The sequence below is a fragment of the Xenopus tropicalis genome, chromosome 9 (assembly GCF_000004195.4).
Source record: "Xenopus tropicalis strain Nigerian chromosome 9, UCB_Xtro_10.0, whole genome shotgun sequence".
In the NCBI taxonomy this organism is placed as follows: domain Eukaryota; kingdom Metazoa; phylum Chordata; class Amphibia; order Anura; family Pipidae; genus Xenopus; species Xenopus tropicalis.
In genome coordinates this window covers 15,848,578-15,872,083 of record NC_030685.2, presented here as the reverse complement: position 1 = coordinate 15,872,083, position 23,506 = coordinate 15,848,578, and the positions used below count along the sequence as shown (strand labels likewise).

Below are 23,506 nucleotides of genomic sequence, written 5' to 3'. Positions count from 1 at the left end.
ACCATCCTGTTTGCTGCCTAAACGGACCTGTGCCTGGAATAAAGCTGGCCATACACGTGGCGATCTCACGATGTTTCGTACGACCGTCGGTCGCACGAAACATCGTCAGATCCGCCACACACCATTCAGGGCTGAATCGGCAGGTAAGGAGGTAGAAACAATAGGATTTCTACCTCCTTCTGCCGATTCAGCTCTGAAGGGAGAATTTTGGTCAGGCGCCTTCTATGGCGCCCGATCAAAATTTTCTAACTTGGCCGATCGGCGAGCCGACCGATTTCAGCAGCTTCCTGCGATATCGGTCGGCTCGCTGACATGCCATACACGCACCGATTATCGTACGAAACGAGGTTTCGTACGATAATATCGGTGCGTGTATGGCCACCTTAAGACCTTGAGACTGTTTCACCCTTTTGGAATATTTGCCTAAACTCCAGACTACAGTCCAGACTACAATCCTATTTGAGGCAATCAGGCCTGTACACAGTGTATCTGACCTTGATGGACTTCCACCTATAAGAACTCTCTTCCAATGGGGTAGAACGCTTGTGTGTTGGTAAAAGTACAAGACTCGTAGGGTTGAAGTGGATGTAACAAGGTTGTGGGCTGGTAATGGATGAGTCAATGGGAAGATGACTTTAGTCTTGCCTTTCAATGAAATGCAATCCTTGTAATACCTCTGAATGGTGTAATACCTCTGAATGGTGCAAGATCTCAAAAGAAGCACATGAATTCTACAGTTGTGGGTTAAACATGCCCTACTGGGTGTTGCCAGTCAGACAAAGGCATTTCATAAAAACAAACCACAATCAGAAGTTTCATGACAAATAACTAAACTGGAATTTCAGGTGTAACTACAATCTAACTGTATATATATATGGTGCAGATTTGCAGGGCAAAAGACACATTCCTTTTAGGAGGGAAGAACATACTTCAACATACCGAAGTCTTTTTGGCTTCTTTGCAGAACAGAATTTTTTAAAGCGAGAACAGATGAGACAGGGATTTTTTTTCCCCTAAAATGAACCAGCAAATATTTTATCTTATGGCCATACTGTTATTATGTATGGCTAGCAAAGGAAATATCTAAGGGTTTAGGACCATAGATATATTTTTTTCCAGCAATTACTTTACTGCAGCCTAACACATAAAATATTATTTATGTATTGTGTGATATATGTCAGTTTTGGGCACAGGTGAATTCCCCCTTCAGTTTAGGAATTTTATTCTCAAGTGGCTCAGACGGACCAGGGCAGAATGGGCAGGGATGAATAGTGACAGTGTGAGGGGGTGCAGGGAAAGCAGGAGTCTGTTGGAATGGTAAGTACACTCTCTGGTGGGATATTTTTTTACTTTATTATTCATTATTATGTATTTGTGTGATTCATTACAGCTTGGCATATTCTTCATTTTCAAAGAATGGACATTTCTGATTTTATATTGAAGAAGGATTTATTATTCTGATTTGGTCCTGTTGTGTCTTTATTTCATAAAAGAAATATAAATATCTCGGACCATGGATAGATAATTATTAGATCACCAGACATAGTGCATATAGACATTATAACTTAATAGAAATATAATTCACTCTAAACTAAATCTTGGGTTTTGATTCTGAGATTTCATTTTTTCAGAAACACATACAGATTCAGGACACTGGAAGCCAGTGAAGAGGACCATGTTGTGTCCACATTTAATTGGACACACACTCGTAGAATCCACTCATCCTGCCACAGATATACAGGGCCAGACTTACCAACCGTGGGGCCCAATTGGAATCATTTTGGCGGGCCCCCCTAGACAGTGTGTTACTGTTTGGCACAGGGTTTCAGGGCAAATAGTTTCTGCCTCTCCCTCTCTCCATGTGACTGCTTGCAGTCGGGGTTGTGGGCAGGCTCAGCCAATTGGGTTTGGGGCAGGCTGGGCAGATGGGGTAACAAGTAAAAGCTCCTGGCTCTCTGAGTTGCCATAGTGCGGGTCCACATGGGCAGCCCAAAGGCCGTCTCTACAGATATAAGTCAATAGATATATGGATGACAGATGAAAGATAGACTATAGATAGAACTGGGTTTATTTATTTTGTGTTTTCTCTCCCTTTCTTGCTCGCTTCTCTTCACTTTTCTTTCTGTTGGAAATTATTTTTCTTGTTTTCAGATCACTGCACAACAGATCCCTACTTAAAACTGAGAAACGATGGAAGAGATGGAGCGGTCTCATCACAGGCAGGTGTTAGTCAGCACCACACCACACAAAACACAGTACTTAGTTATTACTATGTTAGACTGCACTATAGCCTACACCAGGGATCCCCAACCAGTGGCTTGGGGGCACCATGTTGATCCCCAACCCCTTGGATGTTGCTCTCAGTGCCCCCAAACCAGGTAGTTATTTTTGAATTCCTGACTTGGGGGCAAGTTTTGGTTGAATAAAAACAAGCTTTCCTACCAAATAAAGCCCCCTGTAAGCTGATAGGGTGCATAGAGGCCCCTAATACCCAATCTTAGCCCTTATTTGGCTCCTCCATGAACTTTTATGATGCTTGTGTTGCTCCCCAAGTCTTTTTACATTTGACCGTGGCTAACAAGTAAGAAAGGTTGGGGAGCTCTGGTCTACACCATATAAGTCTTTACCGCCGATAACTAATAATCTTAAATTTCACTTTTTTATGTCCTTATTAAGAATGAAAATGTCTAGAAGCAGTCACTGGAGATGTAGCTAGAGTAATACACTTTAAAATGCATTTTGAAACACTTGGGACAAAGTAGCCCAACGCCTCACTTGCGAGCAAAGGAAGGCAGTTGTAATAAAAAATAAAATTCTCAATAAGCCCTGTGTCAGTGTTTTGTTGGGTTGCAGATAAATTAGTTTAATGGTGATGGTTTGCAGTTGGGCAGTCAGGTAAGGATTGCCTAAGGGACAAGCACTTCTAAGGGGGTACCTTGGCAAGAAAATGACCCAAACCAAAGACAAAATAAGTTTTCTGTATCATGTTTGTAAGATACTATCTTCAATAAAGCCAGGGATGGCTCACTTGGAGGCACTTAAACCTCTTGTTAAACTACCTGGGTACTGCTGAGTTAAACAGACAGAAAAAAAAGCAAATTAGACATTCGTGATTGATTTCGTTGGGAGACCTTTGTTACATTGTGTGAGTGGATAAAGTTCCCTTTCAAGCTGTATCTTTTAGTTAGAATTAACCTTTATTATTATGTAGACGTTGCTATTCAGAGATAACGTGCAACTGGTCTTTTTTTCCAATTTTGTAGGTTTGAGTTATTAAAAATTAATAATGACCAGTAGCAGATTGTATTAGAAGACTGGTCTAGTATGTACTGAAAGTTAAGGTTATGGGGAACGTACCGTTCAGCAGTAATGCAGCATTGGTTACAAGTAGCTCGATGTGACCTTTCAAGGTATATTTGATTCCACCTGCCCAAGGATTCCATAGACTTCTTTATATGGCATCATTTTAATATAATTTGCAGTATAGTCCATAAGCAACTCGTTACACAGAGAAGAGTTGGCCCGGCACTTACATAGATTAACACGATGTGCTTCTGCCGTTTCCATATGCGCTGCGCAACTATGAACTCAGACAAAGAGGGCGGGACAATGACATTGGGAGGTTTGGTGATGAAGTTGGGGATGTGAAATTTGGTTGGGAGTTGGGATGCCAGGGGTGTGGCTATGATGTCACGGGATGTGACGGAAAACCTCACTTCCTTTTTTACGGCTGCCCATCAAATCGCCATTGTTTAACAACAAAGTATTAAGGTATGTATGGGATCTAGAATTGCATGTTTGCAAGCTTTATCATAATATTATTCAAAGAATCATGCTACGGCCAGCATGGGACTATATCAGGTCATTTCCTCGTAGTAATGGTTCGCACCGTAACTCAGCTATCCCGCTAGGTTCCACACCCACCCTCGCCGCTTGCAGGGATTTCCTCTGGGTGTATTCGCCCACAATCCAAGAAATATATAGGCAGGTACATTGACCCTAGTGTGTATGAAGTTCCGTAGGCAGGTACGACGGCAAAGTCTTTCTAGGCCCAAAAGCCAAATTGCAAACATATATCGTAATTGCACAGGCCTACATTCCTGGGCCCCCCAAGCAGTCACAGGGTCTGCTCCACCTATTGTAAGGTCCATTGGGGCAGGGATGTGTGTGTGAATGGTGAATAGTTTCCTTAAATGCACAGCATAAACATATCAGCACTATATAAAGGATAAAAATAAGAATATTTCTAAGACTTTTCACCTCTTGTATCGGTTATTGATTGCTTTATATGTTACTCTGTATGTGCAATGTATGAAACCCACTTATTGTACAGCGCTGCAGGATATGTTGGCGCTTTATAAATAAATGTTAATAATAATAATAATAATAATAACTGTTCAGGGGAACCCAGAAAAAATGTTTTTGGGGCCCCGAACTTAGACAGGCAGGTCCCACAGCCGCCCAAAGTCAAGTGGTCTGTTCCCCCTATACTTATGCCACCAGTCCTGAGTTCGATTCCGACCTGGACACTCTTTATAAGAATAAAATATCTGCACCAGCCTTAGGGCTTTTTTACAATGGTTCCCAATGAAGCAATAACTGGTGCTGGTGGTCAATTAAATATGTGGCAAATAATTTGTAAATCATTAATTTATTTGTGCTTAGTGCTGCCTTCCTGGGCCCTGAGTTTGATTCCGAACCTGGACATTATCGTTAGAATAAAATATCTGCAGCAGCCGTATGGCTTTATATATGATTCTTGCAACAGTTCCCAATTAGCGAATGAGTAATTGGTTCTGGCAGTAAATAAATATCAGCTTTAAAGAAGGAACACAACCCTTGCTTAGAGTAAGAATCATTAGATCCAGATTGTCACGCATGGTATCCCAAAACTCAGAACAAAAGCCAAGGTCCCGGTCTGAGCTCACACTTCTGCCTATAACAGCCACCTTTCACTTCGGGAGGAGCCTTCCGCTACTCGGGTGCCGCCAGGACTTATTGTGAGAGGACCAGGGCAAATGTTCTGAGCAAGCTAGGGAACCTAACGTTTAACGCAAATGTGAAACAGGCCGAGGTCATACATGTGCCGGGTCTAAAAAGGATGCGCGCATAACTTCACGCGCCAGAGGAGCTGGAGAGGCGCATCGGCGTGCACGAAGAGGCGGGCGTCCCCGTGTTTTATCATGTTTTATCTTTTCCCCAAATCAAGCTTTTTAGAACAAAAATTATGTACAGGTATGGGATCTTTTATCCGGAAACCCGTTATCCAGGAGGGCCATCTCCCACAGACTCCATTATAAGCAAATTATTCTAATTTAAAAAATTATTTCCTTTTTATTTGTAATAATAAAACAGTACCTGTACTTGATCCCAACTAAGATATAATTACCCCTTATTGGGGGCAGAACAGCCCTATTGGGTTTATTTCATGGTTAAATGATTCCCTTTTCTCTGTAATAATAAAACAGTACCTGTACTTGATCCCAACTAAAATATAATTACCCCTTATTGGGGGCAGAACAGCCCTATTGGGTTTATTTAATGGTTAAATGATTCCCTTTTCTCTGTAATAATAAAACAGTACCTGTACTTGATCCCAACTAAGATATAATTACCCCTTATTGGGGGCAGAACAGCCCTATTGGGTTTATTTCATGGTTAAATGATTCCCTTTTCTCTGTAATAATAAAACAGTACCTGTACTTGATCCCAACTAAGATATAATTACCCCTTATTGGGGGCAGAACAGCCCTATTGGGTTTATTTAATGGTTAAATGATTCCCTTTTTCTCTGTAATAATAAAACAGTACCTGTACTTGATCCCAACTAAGATATAATTACCCCTTATTGGGGCAGAACAGCCCTATTGGGTTTATTTAATGGTTAAATGATTCCCTTTTCTCTGTAATAATAAAACAGTACCTGTACTTGATCCCAACTAAGATATAATTACCCCTTATTGGGGGCAGAACAGCCCTATTGGGTTTATTTAATGGTTAAATGATTCCCTTTTCTCTGTAATAATAAAACAGTACCTGTACTTGATCCCAACTAAGATATAATTACCCCTTATTGGGGGCAGAACAGCCCTATTGGGTTTATTTACTGTTCAAATACATTTTTGCAGACTGAAAGTATAGAGGTCCAAATTTTTGAAAGATCGATTATCCAGAAAGCCCCAGGTTCTGAATATTCTTAATAATGGGTCAAATACCTATATTTAAATAATTACTTAAAAACCACAATTTTTCAGAATTATGTGCAAAAACCACCGAAAAATCTACTACAAAGTTTTTGGAAGTTTTGGGGTATGTCTTGTAATCGCATGAAAATTTCGAGGTATTTGTTCCGTGATTTTTTTCCTTCATGCTGCTTTCTTTTAAAAAGGTAAGTTATATGATTATTGCTTTACAGAAATTGAGAAGTAAATTGTATCTTATTCATTTGTGATTGAATTGATTTATAGAAACAGGGTCGTGCTGGGCCGCCGGGACACCGCGAAAAAACTCAGTGGGCCCTAATGGGTCCAGATCCCTGTTGCTGCTTCCCCTGTCCTCTCCTGACGCGTTTCACTTACACGCCCTCAGGGGAAGACGTTGGGTGGGGGTGTGGGTGACGCGGCCGACGGGGACACCTTGGGGGGTGCGGGGCCCCTGGGACGGCAGCCCCGGTGAGCCCTGCACCCCCCAGTCCGACCCTGTATAGAAAACATATGTGTATTAATCTTGTATTTCAGTTTCACTACTTACTGAATATAATAAATCACTGCAGTGCACAAAACACTCTGAAGTCTGAGAAATAATTCTCATGTTCTAGGCCTGTTCCTTCTGTAGGTACAGTCATTTTAATGGTTAAGTTCCCTCTGCACATACTCGTTCTGCCTACCCATAGTATTAGACTTTCTGTAAGTGCAGCACACTGACTCTCTGATTCGCTGCTAAATGCCCCTAAGTAGGGGATACAGTGCAAGAATTGTGGCCAGATACTGAGGTAACAAATGCTCAGGGGAGGCAAGCAGGGGGATGGGGTGCCTTGGGTGCCCTCACCTCTTTGCCCGGAACTGGATCAATTATTGAACAGGAAAACTTCAAGGAATCAGATCTGAGTGTGTGGTGTTGTTAAACTGTATAAGTTGGATTTGAAAGTCTAAATAGGTGGCGTGCCCTTCAGTAAATGGCTGACTGGAAAATACATTGGAGAGGTGCAAGTGATCATAACAATAATAGAAAATAAATAAATAAATAAATACAACAACAGAGGAAAAAAGGAGATATAGACCCTTCTCCCCATCCTACTAAGCTAGTTCAGACATAGGCTCCCCGGAATTATCTAAAAGGAAACATTTATTATTGTACTTAAAAACCTGCACCTGCAACTTTATAAAACATACACCACTACCCATTAATTGCTAGTGATGTACAGCGCCCATAGAAACGTAAGAATGAATAAATCACAAAGTGGACTGTCATAAAGCAGTCAGGGCAAACATAAAAGTGTTTAAGCAAGTAACTGCCATACCCCTTAACCCATTCACCATTTACTTTGGGACTAGTGGGGGCAAAGCCCAACCAAATTAAAAAAAACCTACGTGTGCAGCTTATATTTATTCACAAGCTTTTTCTATTATTATTTTTATAGGCCACAATGGAAGTGCTTTTTGGCAGACCGAAGCGGATATGGGATGCTGTTGTTGCTGCTAGAGGTGAGCCATTATTAAAATCAGTAATTACAATTAGGGGGGAAATTGAGTGGGAAATGCCCTACTTATGCAGCATCTATTATATTGGTGCAACGCACCATGATTTTTTGTCTCTCACACCTTAGACTTTCTTACAGAATGATTGCACTCACTTCTAAGTCTTGGACAAGCAGTGCCCACATCATTACGGGTGTCGCTTGGTTATGGCAAGGGAGTTGGTTGTCTTATATGTCCTCTGTTTGTGATTACAAATGGGACTGTGGATGCCTGGCCAATGGCACTGCTCTAGTAAATGAGGCCCACTGCCACTCTACCTAATGGCCAGCTAAACAGCCAATAACGTGCAAAAAATATGTATTAAAAAAATCATGTGACTCAAACACCATATATTTGTGCTCAGTAGACATAATGCAGTTTACTTTGAAGTGAAAGGCCCTTACTTGATTGCGTTGTGTTAATCTGCTCCCTCCTTGCAGACAGTTTTTTCTCTAGTGCAAGACTCATCCATTCAGTCCCCTCAGGTCCATGACATTCAGTGGCAGTTAATACACATTCAAGGCTGAGGCCTAAAAGCCCTACAAAGTGAAAATGAAGATATCAGATTTTTTAAGCACAACGCATAGTTCATATCAAGAGATACTGTTTTTATTACAACATTATTATTATGCCTTCTATATGGTAATGGTTCCTAACACACATTCATCACATTTCAGCCTTATCGTATGTTGATGACAGCACCAAACCTCTTAAGTAGATCTAAAGTATCTTGTTAAAATCCCAGTTGGTTGTACCAGGAGGCTAATTCTATGAAATACCCAAAGATTCAAACTTTAGTCAGTCGGCACCGCTCTAGAATGAATTGGCTGGCAGTTACTTATTAGATAGTAAGGTGTTTTTATTTTACATTACTTTACAGGATATTAGTACCACCTTCTTTCTACGAAAATATAAATCTTTCTTCCTACAAGCCCCCCACTACATACTGGGGCTGGACTTGCCCTTCCTTCCTCCACAGCTCAATGTTGGGCTTGGGTAAGCACTAAGTCCAGACAGCTTGGAGCAATGATGTATGTAGAGTCTCCAGCCTATCAGGTCTTTGCACCACACCCAAGCCGGCCACTCTCAATAAGGCATAGTAGGCTGGTGATACACTTGGGTAGCTATGCAAAGGCAAGAATTTACATTTCAAAAGAAAGAACAGTGCCATGAAGGTTACCAGATACAGCACTAACATTCTAACTTTGCACTTTTCAGACCAACCCACTCGTTTGTCTGTTGAAGAAACACAACCAGACCCCCGTACTGGAGTCTTCAGACAGCCACAAGAAAGCCGTTTGCACAAACGGGGATGCATTGCCTTTGATGATCAAGCCAGGAGGAATATATGTGTTATACATTTATTTTCTTAACTGGAGGGGGAATAGTAGCTGCATATATTAAAGACAATCCTGACATTCAGAAAAATATATACCTGGCACCGCTCTAGAATGAATTGGCTGGCAGTTACTTATTAGATAGTAAGGTGTTTTTATTTTACATTCCTTTACAGGATATCAGTACCACCTTCTTTCTACGAAAATATAAATCTTTCTTCCTACGAGCCCCCCACTACATACTGGGGCAGGACTTGCCCTTCCTTCCTCCACAGCTCAATGTTGGGCTTGGGTAAGCACTAAGTCCAGACAGCTTGGAGCAATGATGTATGTAGAGTCTCCAGCCTATCAGGTCTTTGCACCACACCCAAGCCGGCCACTCTCAATAAGGCATAGTAGGCTGGTGATACACTTGGGTAGCTATGCAAAGGCAAGAATTTACATTTCAAAAGAAAGAACAGTGCCATGAAGGTTACCAGATACAGCACTAACATTCTAACTTTGCACTTTTCAGACCAACCCACTCGTTTGTCTGTTGAAGAAACACAACCAGACCCCCGTACTGGAGTCTTCAGACAGCCACAAGAAAGCCGTTTGCACAAACGGGGATGCATTGCCTTTGATGATCAAGCCAGGAGGAATATATGTGGTATACATTTATTTTCTTAACTGGAGGGGGAATAGTAGCTGCATATATTAAAGACAATCCTGACATTCAGAAAAATATATACCTGGCACCGCTCTAGAATGAATTGGCTGGCAGTTACTTATTAGATAGTAAGGTGTTTTTATTTTACATTCCTTTACAGGATATCAGTACCACCTTCTTTCTACGAAAATATAAATCTTTCTTCCTACGAGCCCCCCACTACATACTGGGGCAGGACTTGCCCTTCCTTCCTCCACAGCTTAATGTTGGGCTTGGGTAAGCACAAAGTCCAGACAGCTTGGAGCAATGATGTATGTAGAGTCTCCAGCCTATCAGGTCTTTGCACCACACCCAAGCCGGCCACTCTCAATAAGGCATAGTAGGCTGGTGATACCCTTGGGTAGCTAGGCAAAGGCAAGAATTTACATTTCAAAAGAAAGAACAGTGCCATGAAGGTTACCAGATACAGCACTAACATTCTAACTTTGCACTTTTCAGACCAACCCACTCTGTCTGTTGAAGAAACACAACCAGACCCCCGTACTGGAGCCTTCAGACAGCCACAAGAAAGCCGTTTGCACAAACGGGGATGCACTGCCTTTGGTGATCAAGCCGGGAGAAATATATGCGGTATACATTTATTTTCTTAACTGGAGGGGGCACAGTAGCTGCATATATTAAAGCAATTCCTGACATCCAGAAAAATATATACCTGGCAACTATCCCAAATAATCAAATGCTACATTTGGTGCAAGAAAAAGGATTGAAGCTCATGAAATAATGGGTTGTGGCAAAGGTTGATTAGTCCGTGGCCTAGGCCGGTGGTTGTCCTACTTTCATTCAAGCCCAACATTTGCACAGAATCCTCCTCAGCTCATTGTAAGGTTGCAAACATATGCACGTATTGCAGAACCAGGAAAACAGCCATAGTTTAGGGCAGGGGTGGCCAGACCTTTTTCATCGTTTATCGACCGATGACCGGGGAATGTGGAAGTGCTGCATTTCCCGGCTTCATCACGGTCCACCAGAAATCCATGGGGGACCAACTGGTGGACTGCGATCGATGTATTGGCCACCCCTGGTTTAGGGGTGTGTCTAGAAAATCCAACTTGCAGGGCTGAACTGTCTGCAGTTTAATTTTAATGCAACCAGTGCTGCCCCCCGACATGTATTTATTAGATGTGGCCCTGAATTTTCAAGTGATTCATAGTTTAGCAGTGGCGTAGCGAGGGGGGTGCCGAGGGGGCCATGGCCCCGGGCGGCGTATCAGAAGGGGCGGCTCCTTCTCTCTTACAGGCAACAGGCGCTTTTATAAGGTTGCGCCCGTGCGTATGACTTCACACGTCAGCGACGAGGCGCAACCTTATAGAAGCGCCTGTTGCCTGTAAGAGAGAAGGAGCCGCCGCCGATGGTCTGTTGGGGGTATGTACTATGGGGGAAATTGGGGGCACTGTGTGGGGGCTACTGTCTATGGGGAAATTGGGGCACTTTCCATGGGGGGGGCCAGGTCTTTGTGGGGTATTGTGTATGGGGGCACTTCCTATTGGGGGCACTGTGTATGGGGCAATTGGGGCTCTGTGTATGAGGGCACTTTCTATTGGGGGGCAAGGTCTTTGGGGGGTATTGTCTATGGGGACACTGTGTATGGGGCAATTGGGGCACTGTGTATGGGGGAACTTCCTATTGGGGGCACTTTGTATGGGGCAATTGGGGGCACTGTTTATGGGGGCACTGTGTATGGGGGCACTTTCTATTGGGGAAACTGTGTATGGGGCAATTGGGGCACTGTGTATGGGGGCACTTTCTGTGTTGGGGGCAAGGTCTTTGGGGGGTACTGTCTATGGGGGAACTGTGTATGGGGAAATTGGGGCACTGTGTATGGGGGCACTTCCTATTGGGGGCACTGTCTAAGGGCAATTGGGGGCACTGTGTGGAGGGGGCTGTCTATGGGGACACTGTGTATGGGGCAATTGGAGGCACTGTCTATGGGGAAATTTGGGCACTTTCTATGGGCAATTGGAGGCAATGTGTGTGGGGGGCACTGTGTATGGGGCAATTGGGGGCACTGTGTATGGGGGTACTGTCTATGGGGCAGTTGTATGGGGGGGACCGTGGCCAGAATAGCGTTAGGGGGGCCTGGCCAGCATAGTGTTAGGGGGCACTGTGGTAGGGTGACCCTAATACTTTTTATGTCTGTGTGTCCTGTACTGATGGGAGGGGCCCCGTGATTTCTGATGGCGGCCCTGCCACCATGGGCAGCCACGGACGCACAGCTGAATCCACTTTTGACAATTATGACATGCGCACCGCATTTCAAATTCAATCAAAAAAAAAAAAAAAAATTTAATGCTGCTTTTTTTATTTTGTCTATTTTTTTTAAGAATAACTAAATAGAGGGGCGGCAAATTTCCGGTCGGCCCCAGGCGACAAAGCCCACGCTACGCCACTGTAGTTTAGCATATCTAGTATATTGAAAAAGTGTTCACCTCACATTTTGCTCTAACTGATTTCCAAGAGGGGCTTCCATGGGTATCTAGGGGCTGCACTACCCATTATTGCAGTTTGAGAACCACTGGCCTATGCTAGTAAGTGGAGTAACCATAGAAAGCCTTGTAATATGCCATGTTAATGTTGGCAGGTCAGGGATATGATAAAACTACTCATAAATTCTATGAGCAAGATGTTCGGCAGAAGTGTGCAGCTGGTTATAGATACAAATACAGCATTATCATTTTAACCTTTTCCTCTTAGATGAAGATATACCCTTATCTACTGAGGAAACACAACCGGACCCCCGTACCAAAGCACCATAGAAAAGAATCTCTTCCACATCGTCTGCCACCTTTCTAATGGGATGCAACAAGCAACGTCCACCATCTGATCTGCCCATTCTACTGAAATGCTCCATATTGGAGTCACGCAGTTGTATGCAACATCTTTGCAAAAGCAGGACTGGTTTATTGTATTTATTTTTTAACATTTTCAGTTTTTGTAAATATTGAAATCTCTCGGTTTTTTTTCTGCTTATATTTTGCTGCTATATATTATTGTTTTTATAAGGTAGTCTTTGGGTGAGCCTTCACTTGCTTCCCCTAGTGTATTATTTACCAGTTCCTTCCTTCTCTGGTCTATCACTGCAATGACAAAATGAAATAATAATGGTCTCAGTTCCATAATCCATCAATCTGATATTAGCTAGTGTCACTAACCAACATGGTGGCTTAAACCACTGAATTCCCCCAACATCTGTGTTCAGCTGGAGCCTGTTTCCTCTATTACAGTAAAGAAATCCCCCCTCAATGGCCACTTTCCTACCTGCGGCCAGGGAAGGGGGACATGGCATAGTGGAGACTTCAACAGGGAGTAGTTGATGGGGATTGAGTAGGGATAGGTGTGCACCGGGACTCTCCAAAGATTTTTTTAGCAGGGGGGCTTGTGGAACCCTAATTATGTCACTGGTTCAGCTGAACCAAATATGACATATTGGGTGTATCCCTACTGAAAATTAATTGAATTTGGATGGAATATAGCAACAAAAAAAAAATTAAGTCTGACATCCCTGGAATAATCATTCAAGGATTAAAGACAACTCTCCTTTCTTGTTTTTGATATGCAGGATTTAGACAAAGAGGAGGAGCAACTGGTTGAACCTGAACAGAAATGTTACCTAGATTTATTATTGATGTAATTTATAACACAATTATATGTAAGCTCTAACAATATTCAATTATAACTGTAAATTATTCTTGGAGAATGTGTGTCTGTGAATGCCAACCATTTGGCCTTGTATTTGTATCCCTTTTACTCTGTAGCGCTTCTTGAAATGATGGTGCTATATAAATAATAATAATAGTGAGTCATTTGTCACACCTAGCTGCAAAACAGCAGTATTTGTGCAGCAGGAAAAAAAAAATTTGTCTGCAGGAGCCCAGGAACAAAGCATGCAATGTATTAAACACTACAATGTGGGTGCATATTTATATATTAAATATATAGACAGGAGTTGTCTAAACCACACTCAGGTAAACAGGGTCGCATTGTAATTATTATAAAGGTGGCTTTTGCCATCTCTATTTATGTTCTGTGATAGTTCACAGCAAAAGAGTATGGAGGCTGCGATACTTAGATTTATTTCTCTCGTTATACTAAGCTAAGCTATGTGTCCTGGGGATTGTCCTTTGTTTATAGAATGTATTTATGTAGACAAAATGTACTTTGGACAAACGGCACCCCATAATGTAGCAGGTCCCTGTATCAATCAGATACTGAATGTAATTGGAATGTTGTTTAAATCAGTGTTTTTCAACCTTTTTTGGGCAAAGGCACACTTGTTTCATGAAAAAAATCACGAGGCACACCACCATTAGAAAATGTTAAAAAATTTAACTCTGTGCCCAGCAGCAGTGCCCCCCTAGTACACTGGTGCCCAGCAGCAGTGCCCCCCTAGTACATTGGTGCCAAGAGCAGTGCCCCCCTAGTACATTGGTGCCAAGAGCAGTGCCCCCCTAGTACATTGGTGCCCAGCAGCAGTGCCCCCCAGTACATTGGTGCCAAGAGCCAGCCCCCCTAGTACATTGGTGCCCAGCAGCAGTGCCCCCATAAGTCAGTGTGCCCCGTGGCCCCCCCTAATACATTGGTGCCCAGCAGCATTTTACTCTTCGGCGGCTTCAGCAGCATCTTCCCCTCACGCGCGCCGCCTCTGCACTTCTGCCTACATGCGACCGCACACAGGCCCTTTTATAACGTTGCGCCCCGTGCGTACTGACGACACCCGTACACACGGGGCGCAACCAATGACAGGGCCCGGATTTTTTTTTTAAAGTAAAAATTGCGGCCCTGCCTACGGCACACCAGGCAACATCTCGCGGCACACTAGTGTGCCGCGGAACAGTGGTTGAAAAACGCTGGTTTAAATCCTTCTATTGTACAGTTTCACAATAAACGCTTTATAAATACATGAAAATAAATGTCCCCTTGCTTCTTGAATTTAGTTTTCAGTATCTATTGCAAAAGCTTCATGCACGGACATGTGGGGAACATTTGTAGATAGTGACCAGGTAGGAAATGAATTCAGGATTATAGGACTGCATGGCAGCAATGCTAACCACTAGGGATGTAGCGAACCTCAAAAAAAAAGTTTGCGAACTCGTTCGCGAACATACGCCAAAAAGCGCGAATATTCGCGAACTTTGCGAACCCCATAGACTTCAATGGGAAGGCGAACTTTAAAACCTAGAAAAGCCATTTCTGGCCAGAAGTTGTTTAAAGAGTGCCACGACCTGGACAGTGGCATGCAGGAGGGGGATCAAGGGCAAAAATTCCTCTGAAAAATACTTTGTTGACCTAGCGGAAATATGCAGCGTTTTTTGCTATTTCGCACTATTAGCACCATGGAAACGGGATTTGCTTACACCAGTACTGGGCTGAAAAACGCCATGTGTGGCTTGTGTGGCGTTTTTAGACCGAGAAAAAACGCAGAGAAAAAATGCAGCGGGAGAAAAAACGCAGTGGAAAAAAAAATAGACGAACAAGAAAATCTGAGCTACTGTATATACTCGAGTATAAGCCTAGTTTTTCAGCACCCAAAATGTGCTGAAAAAGTCGCCCTCGGCTTATACTCGAGTCGGGTGCCATGGGCCCCTCTAGACTAGCACCCTCTGTCCTTTGTGTGCAAATTAGGCCCCCCGCAACCAGACCCCCCAGTGCCCTGGCCTAGGCTCCCACTAGCAATACTTATTCCCCCTTACATCCCTCCGGGAGTGGGTCTGCTGCCAGTTTGCCAATGCGCAATGAGCATGGGGTAGTACTCATATTGTTTTTGTTGACCCTCTTCTCCACTTACAGAGCTAGTTTACTGTTTTTCTTTGAAATAAATATTTAGAAACATATACCCCACTGATGCCTCAATTAATGTAATTTTATTGGTATTTATTTTGATTACTGAAACTTAGCATTTTTGCATTTCCCACCCTCGGCTTATACTCGAGTCAATAAGTCTTTCCAGTTTTCTTAGGTAAAATTAGGCACCTTGGCTTATATTCGGATCGGCTTATACTCAAGTATATACGGTATACAAGCCCACATAGAAATGATTCTTCTGCTTGTAAGTAATTTAAAGAGAATTCTTGGGGCAGCGACTGAGAAGAAACTCATATCCATTAAAGCCAGGGTTCCAAAGAAGAAGTGCATGGGGGTGTGGAGGTGGGAATCATTGAGAATCAAAAGAAGGATGAGAAAGTTCCCAATGAAAGTCAAAATGTAGATCAGGAGAAACAGCAGAAAAAGAGAAATATAAAGACTTGGAAGATCAGAAACCGTACTGAGAAGCAACTCGTACATGGTTTGCTTTTCACAATTTCACATTGCTATTGCTGTAAAAAGGAATTCTCACATAATAAGCATTATACGGAAACTACAGGAATCATTACAACAGACACTAACAAAAGAGACTGCCCTATAACTAGTTATCTTTCCTACAAAAAAATGAAAAGGCCCCACAAGACTGTGAAGACAAGAATCCCTGCCCACAACCCACACAAACTCCTGCCCTCCCATTCCAGAAATAACAAACCCAGAGCCCAGTTAGTGGGTAAAGGTCATCAACAGCTTTATTTATCCATCCATTTCATCAATGCACAGACATTACCCAACATTTAGATAATGTTTAGATAATGCCTTACCCAATATTTAGATCAGTGATCCCCAACCAGTGGCTCGGGGGCAGCATGTTGCTCTCCAACCCCTTGGGTGTTGCTCCCAGTAGCCTCAAAGCAGGTCTTCATTCTTGAATTTCTCCCTTGGAGGCATAAAGACCATGGCTGGTACCAAACAGAGTCTCCTGTAGGCTGCAAATCCACATAGGGGCTACAAAATAACCAATTACAGGATTTTTTTGGTTACCCCCAGGAAATTAGTTCATGCTTGTGTTGCTCCCCAACTTTTTTATATTTACATGTTGCTCACAGGTGAAAAAGGTTGGGGACCCCTGATTTAGATTTAGGGACATATTCGCTCATCACTAGTGGTTGGTGATAGTTATCTCTAATGTAATGTAAATGTTCCATGCAGAGTGACAGTGATATTGAAGTTGCAGTTGTGATATCCATTATATTAAGATATATGATTCAGTTAAAATAAAGTAGTTTGTTTCAGTGGGACTTGGCTGGATATGACATTGCTATATCTGCATTTAAGAGGGGCCTGGATGCTGTAATATCTACAGTTAGTATTAGTGGTTGTATATATAGTTTATGTATGTGAGTGTATAGATTGGTAAGTATAGGTTGTGTGTGCTGGGTTTACTTGGATGGGTTGAACTTGATGGACTCTGGTCTTTTTTCAACCCTATGTAACTATCTGGAAGTTTTTGAACAAAGGGTTCAAAGATACCTTACATATCATACTGTACAAAGATTTGTCTGATCGTTTCTGGGTTTCTGACAGTTCTTGAGAGAGGAGAAAATGGAGTTTTGTCATCATTGGAGCAAAGATTTCTCTTCTATGTTCCTTTCTGAAATTCCCTACAGAAGGGGATGATATCTATGCACTGGTAGATATTATATGTACTATGTGCTATGGCCCTTTGTTTTAAGCACCATAATAGCAAATACATTCCATCTTCCCATAACAGAGCCCTTTTGTGCACGTGTGCCTTGTGGTGGTGTAGCACGGTGGATTTTCTATTGATTTTATGATTTACAATATATATACATCTGCTTTGACATATGAATCAAATCTTAGGTTTGAGTCAAGTAAAAGCAGCAGATTTTGGGACAGCTATTGTCTAGTGTTCAAGGTATAATGTCTTTGTTCTATGTATATTGCTGGGTAAACAGTAAACACAGGTATTGTTACCCAGCAAATATCCTTGGAATAAACAAACAGACAGCATATAGACAATACACTTTATGTACAACTTATTTGAGCAACAAATAAGGCCTTCTAAGTCTAGTTAATAGGTTTTGTTCATGACAAAAGTTTGTACACAAGTCAGCACTTGGTGTTGGGGGTTTGCTAAGAACTCTACTATAAAAAGGAGCCTCCACCATGGGTCGGTAGCTTCGCCTAGGACTCCTGAACGAGTGCCGGGACATTTGGATCATCGCTTGGTTATCGGGAACCTGAAGGTCTTGCGCCAAAGGTTGTGGGGCTCCCCGATTGTGCTGAATTGTGCAGAACTGGCTATACTTGTAACTAATCATACTAAGATAAGTAAATCTATTTGATTCTATTATTACTTGTGTGTGTGTAAGTTATTGCTCACTAAAAGTCTATCAGAAGGTTTAATCATTGATCCTGCATATTTATTAATATTTGTCATTAATGTCAATTAATACAAATTATTAATATTAATAAAGGTTCACCCCCTTTTTTACATTTGGCGTAGTTGGCAGGATTAACCCTTTTGATGCTGGGAAGTGCAGTAATAACTTGTATAGAAATTGTAGAATTTATAGTGCAGCTTTGTATGGTAGTGTAGTGGCAGTATTGTAGTGGCTTGTGCAGGGCAAACATACTGTTGAAAGTTAGCAATAATGTTCTGTTGGTTGAAAAACAAAATTAGAGGGGTAGATGATCAAACGAGCAACCTTCCCACATGGGCTAGTTCCGGACCCTGGACCCATGTTGCTCGGGATGTGATAGGAGATCAGCAACTCTCTCAGGTGACTCACCCCCATCACCTGTTGCTGAATTTGGATTTGTCTATGTGTTCCAAGGAGCTGAAGTCCTCAGCACAATTGGGTTGGTTGTGTTTTCAGGCGCTCAGGGAGGAGACAGTCCAAAGGGAGGCAGTTGAGCTTGAGCTGCAGGCAGTTAAAGATCAACTAGCCACAATGAGAGAATGTTTGCTCTCCTCATTAGCACACAATGAGGAGTTGGAGATAGAATTTACAAAATATGTGGTAAGAACTATGAGTAAAAAGCACCATAGAAAAGGGACAGAACAAGCAGAAAATGGTGCATTAGTTAGAATAAGAACTCTTGTAAGTAAAAGAGACTAAGGGAGTGATTTATTTCTCAAGATAGAGAAACAAAATAAATGTTACATTGTGTTAAATTGTACTGTATGTTAATGTCATATGTTTTTCTGTTTCAGGATTTAAGAATCTGATTATTTTGAGTTAATATGGTTTTTGATAACAGGCATCAAGAGTTGATGGATCCATTATTTTTGACACTTTTTGTTTTGTTTTTTAAGTGCACAAATTTGTGCGTAAAGGCCTTAAGACATGTCTGTTTTTGTTAAAAAAAAGTTTAACAATGAAACTTGAAAGTTTTTAACACTTTTTGTTGTATGTTTCTGAGAATGTGTGGGCCCACATGCATGTTGTTGGTTTGTCTTGTCTTAATTGTGACAATGACTTAAATGTGACAGTGACTGAAAAATTCTTGACAAAGTAATACAAAATTAAGAAAGTTGATAAAGTTGACAAAACAGATCTTAAATGCTAAGAACTGATGTTGCCTTGATCTTTTGTTTTATAGATGTTTATCATGGATATAACAAGTGCATTAACAAATGGGTTAATAGCAAAACAATTGACAGCAAACAAGGATTTGGACATTGTTAATCTTGAATGGACATCAGTACAAAGTATTGAAGAACCTGGAATTCATTTGAATGGTGACCTGGAAACTTAAATGGACATTGGTTTTGGACTTTATAAATGAATACTTATGTTTTGTTCAACTGTTTCTACAGACTGAAATTAGCATTGCATACACTATTGTACAAAAGGTAATAGGAATGTTATGGCTTGTTACATTCACTGTAAAGTGCTAGTTAGTGGGTTTTATAGCACAGGCAGCACAGCTGAACTGTATATCTCCTATGGTATATAATATTGTGCAGTGAACCTGCAGTATAGAGCAGGCCCTGGCTGACAATCTGTAGATTCAGGCAAATGCCAGAGGGGCTGCTGTAAGGTGCCATAGACAGTCACTATCTATTGGGCTGGTGGGGGCTGTTTGGGTCTCTGTATTTGAAATGCCAGGGTCTATTTTGAAATTGGTGTCAACGAAACTCTTTGATAAAACAGAAAGAGTGAAATATATTATTCTGAGGGAGAAATTGTTATGTGAAACTAACAATGTCTGTAGACAAGCATTATGGTATAATTGTTGTAAGTGTGAATAGAGTAATGTAATTTTATGAGTTAGTACTATGATATCAATGGAATTAGCTGAATGTTGGCTGTAAGAGAGTTTGGACAACTCTATATGATTGAAGCAAAAGCCTTTTAAAGACTACAAGTTAATACACAATTCTGCTGAGGGACACAGTTGTTTATAAGAAGTCACTATTAGACTTGATAGTATCATCCCAAGTGATTTGAATGCCCTGGGTGATTTGTGGCCTTATGGGTGGAATTTGTGGATACTAGTGATAGACTGATATTTTGGAAAAGCATCGTCAGAATGTGTATTGAGGTTAAAACTCTGCTGAAAGGAATTCAGTTGTCATTTGGTCTATAAGAAGGGGGTAAGAAACAAAGTGCATGGCAGATACATAATATAGTAAACATATTGCTTATCAAAGAAGCACTGTTTAACTATGTGAGCTGTAAAGCCTGCAATGAAACCTGCCCTTGGCCTAATTGTTTTGAGCAGCTGATAGCCTATAATGAAAATGCAGAGTAAGAGGGATGCCTATACATGTTTGCCACATGTTTGTCTAAGATATGTATCTACAAGTAGACACAGATTTTCTCACTGGACAGAAATCATTATAGAGGTGTTTTATGATTTGGGATGTAGGTGAGATTTGTTTAATCTTTTGTTAAATGTAGTGTCCTTCAGTCAGAATTACAGTCATTAATTGTTTATTTGTTTAGGGTAATGGGGACAACCAGTGAATGCATATATTGCATTGAATGCAGCGTTGTATGTTATCTGTATTAGAGGACTTACCAATTTGTATACTGTTGGTTACTATTATCAAATCAAGTATATTTTGTAAATCAAGGGGTGGAATGTAGCACGGTGGATTTTCTATTGATTTTATGATTTACAATATATATACATCTGCTTTGACATATGAATCAAATCTTAGGTTTGAGTCAAGTAAAAGCAGCAGATTTTGGGACAGCTATTGTCTAGTGTTCAAGGTATAATGTCTTTGTTCTATGTATATTGCTGGGTAAACAGTAAACACAGGTATTGTTACCCAGCAAATATCCTTGGAATAAACAAACAGACAGCATATAGACAATACACTTTATGTACAACTTATTTGAGCAACAAATAAGGCCTTCTAAGTCTAGTTAATAGGTTTTGTTCATGACAAAAGTTTGTACACAAGTCAGCACTTGGTGTTGGGGGTTTGCTAAGAACTCTACTATAAAAAGGAGCCTCCACCATGGGTCGGTAGCTTCGCCTAGGACTCCTGAACGAGTGCCGGGACATTTGGATCATCGCTTGGTTATCGGGAACCTGAAGGTCTTGCGCCAAAGGTTGTGGGGCTCCCCGATTGTGCTGAATTGTGCAGAACTGGCTATACTTGTAACTAATCATACTAAGATAAGTAAATCTATTTGATTCTATTATTACTTGTGTGTGTGTAAGTTATTGCTCACTAAAAGTCTATCAGAAGGTTTAATCATTGATCCTGCATATTTATTAATATTTGTCATTAATGTCAATTAATACAAATTATTAATATTAATAAAGGTTCACCCCCTTTTTTACAGGTGGTAAAATGGCTTACTCAAGTTTCCCCCATTTCATTATGCCAGAATGGTTTAACCCGGCTTTAAAAACTCCTGACTGGCTACTCTTACATGTCTTCATATTTAGTGGAGTTGAGATAAAACTGGATGTCGGTGCTCTGGTTGTTATATCTTCCACATTAGTCATCAAACTCATAGGCTTCCACCTTGTCCGAATAGTCCATCTCCAGGGCTTCCTTAGCATCTCCATTCTGCCTGCAAGGGAAAAGGGTATAATCATTCCTGCTGTTGTTAAAAGAAAATTCCCAGAACCGGATAACTATAAGTGGAAAAACTGGCACCAGATCTAGCAACCAGCAAAAAGCATTTATTGGGGTTCTGATATTACAAAATACAAATTCAAAATACAAAATCTCAGATGAATGCACCATTGCTCAAAGTACTGCAAGTGACAAGGACAAAGCCGATTCCTGAGAGTCCAGTAACAACCAGCAGGGCAGATTTAAGGCAATGGTGGGCCCAGGGCAAAGATCCTACACGTTGGCCACCCACAACATACAGTAGCTAGAGGGATAAAAGGTTAAGGGAAGGGAATAAGGTCAGGTAGCCAGTAGATAAGCATATGGTGAAGACATGAAGAAGAAAAAATAAGAAACTAGAAGAACTTATACCCAGAATTCACATATAAAGAATATTGCTTGAAATATGCCCCGTGGTTGGGGCAAAATACAAATATTTAATTTGGGACCCCAAACTATGTCACAACACCATTTCTCATTATCGTGTGAGCATTTCAGGACCCCCAATACCAACAGATAAATCTCAAGAAATCCCTAATATTCAGAAACCACCACAGATGTGAATGGAATTGTATTTGGTGAATGCTCATTACTTGGTCAACCGTGATCTTTTCTTTGCTCAGATGGAAACTTTAATGGAATTAAAGCCTGGCTCCGGTTCATTTAGCTGATCAATGTAATTAAAAAGTAATGAAGAAATAAGGTTATTAGATGTAAATGTTAGGCAGGCTAATTAAGCCAATGTTCTAATCTGCTGCCAGCAGGCATCTGCCTATATTTAAATCATTAACGATCCATCAGTATCTCTATTCTGACTGCTAAAGACACCGGCAGCTTTCAGCTGTGGCCCCACAACCCAGGAATGGAGCAGGAAAGGGTGGGAACCATCACAATATATACAGCCTGTTCAGCCCTGCCAAGTATTGTCCCACCAATAAGATTACACTAAATTGGATATTATGTAATAAAGTGCATTCTCATTGGTGTGGGACACGGCCTGGGTACGTCCAATGCATTCTAGTGTAGCCCACCCTAGGGTATGGCTTGGTGTACTGTAGTTGTGACTGTGGTGACACCCCATAGATTCCCAGTAAATACCAACACAAACAGGAAGTAAACCCAGATTTATTACACAGGAACTGGGCTGAAAATGAGTTAGAAAAATTAAATGCAGATAAATGCAGAAAGTATGAACAGGCAGAAATAGCAATAACAGTGCAATGCAATGTAAACTGCACTAGCAGTTTAGTTCTAACAACTAAGTTTGGGAGCTCCCCTAATGTCCTATAAGCCGGCAGCGTTGGGGCCCTTAAACAACAATTTACATCCAGGATGCTTGTACTTTGTTATTATAGCTTCAAATGTATACTGTCACGATTATCTGTGATTCTAAGTAGTGTTTTCACTGTAATCCACTTGTGTTGGTCAGTAATAATAGTCCCACAGTGGCTTGTTGCAGTCTGTATCTCCTGTGACAACTGACACAGATTGTTCCTCCTGTAAAGTATGTATGAGGGAACTATATTGTACAGGATATCCCAGTGTTACTGCTGCTGCACCAGTTAGATATATACTGTATGTTAGTTACCTGTATCTCAGTACTGTGGCCCACTTACTACTGAGATGTGAGACAGGAAACTTGTTTGGGACCGCAGGTCTCCCTTCAGTGCTGGCAGGATTTCACTCAGCTTCCCACACTGCGCAGGGGGGATCTCTGTCACTGTTTTCCATGCAGCATCACACACATACTCTGGCCTTTAGCAGAGATCTCTAGCAGCTCTCCACCCCTCAGGTGCTCAGATCCACTTCCTCCCTT

At 41.5% G+C, this 23,506-nt stretch overlaps 1 long non-coding RNA gene across 1 annotated transcript; it reads left to right on the top strand.

The window, feature by feature from the left end:
* The first annotated feature begins 909 nt into the window (after positions 1-909).
* LOC116407530 lies at positions 910-2,823 on the top strand. The gene is made up of 2 exons (XR_004220391.1): positions 910-1,317; positions 1,632-2,823. It is a non-coding gene; the product is annotated as an uncharacterized LOC116407530 (long non-coding RNA).
* The last annotated feature ends 20,683 nt before the right edge of the window (positions 2,824-23,506 follow it).